At 38.5% G+C, this 1,046-nt stretch overlaps 1 non-coding gene across 1 annotated transcript; it reads left to right on the plus strand.

Moving 5' to 3' along the window:
• The first annotated feature begins 593 nt into the window (after positions 1 to 593).
• LOC112600212 lies at positions 594 to 755 on the plus strand. The gene has a single exon (XR_003114990.1). It is a non-coding gene; the product is annotated as a U1 spliceosomal RNA (small nuclear RNA).
• Positions 756 to 1,046: the final 291 nt, after the last annotated feature.

Consider the following 1,046-nt stretch of genomic DNA (forward strand, 5'->3'; position numbering starts at 1 on the left):
CCTGCATTTTTCATAGAACTCTAAGTTTTAAATAAGTTTAACATTCATAAAAGAAAGTCACATTTTTACAGCAAATCTTACTAGATAATTAGATAATGATTTTAAAAAAATAATATAAACTGAACAAGTCATGTCGTCGATTTCTAAAAATGTCTAGTAATAAATTATAACACACTAACAATGAATATTACATTGATAAACCAAAATATTATTCCGATATGTGAATCGTTATGTCACGGCCGTGATGGCGAAAACGTTCACAACGATTTGGTGGACTAATAGCGAGACCTGTCATTGAAAAATGACAGTCAGGAACTCGATGGTCGCAGTCGGTAGATGGCGCGGACGAACACGATCGTTTGAGACACTAGTGGCCGACGGGCCGTGGCCGGAATTCCGGCCTAAAGAAACGTGCTTGGTGTGTAGCTAATCTCTCAAAATTTGCAAATAAATGTCGGAAGTACGTCTCAAACGGCAGTGGTAGGATCGGAAACCGTCGACTACGTATTAAGTCGTAATCGGTGCACTACGCTTTTGCAACTGTCACGCGGAAGCCTAAGGACATAAGTACGACGTTATTGGACACGAACGATATACTTACTTGGCGTCGAGGTTAACCGTGATCAACGAGGCGGTTCCTCCAGGACGAGACCAGTCCATTGCACACCGGGCTGGTTGACTCCTGCGAGTATTCCACTAGTGAATACCTCGGACGCGTAATTTTTGGTAGCAGGGATCGCGTTCGCGCGTCCCACATATTCTCAAATGTGAAAATCGTAGTATGAATTAATTGCTTAGGTACCACTATAACATCATTACTTATAAATGTTATCACCTATTTATATACGTACAGGTTGCATTTCATATTTTTGAAAGTCTTAGCAAATGTTGAGCTAGGAGGAGGACCTACCTTAGACAAAGCTAGACCTTTAATTATTAATTAAATTAAACGAAGAGCCAATAACTATTTTGTTTTAAAACAATTCTTATAAATTCGTTTTAAACACAGTAGGAATAACATGTTTTAAGATAGGTACTTATTATTT

The sequence above is a fragment of the Melanaphis sacchari genome, unplaced genomic scaffold (genome assembly GCF_002803265.2).
Source record: "Melanaphis sacchari strain LSU unplaced genomic scaffold, SCAv2.0 Contig623_pilon_pilon, whole genome shotgun sequence".
In the NCBI taxonomy this organism is placed as follows: domain Eukaryota; kingdom Metazoa; phylum Arthropoda; class Insecta; order Hemiptera; family Aphididae; genus Melanaphis; species Melanaphis sacchari.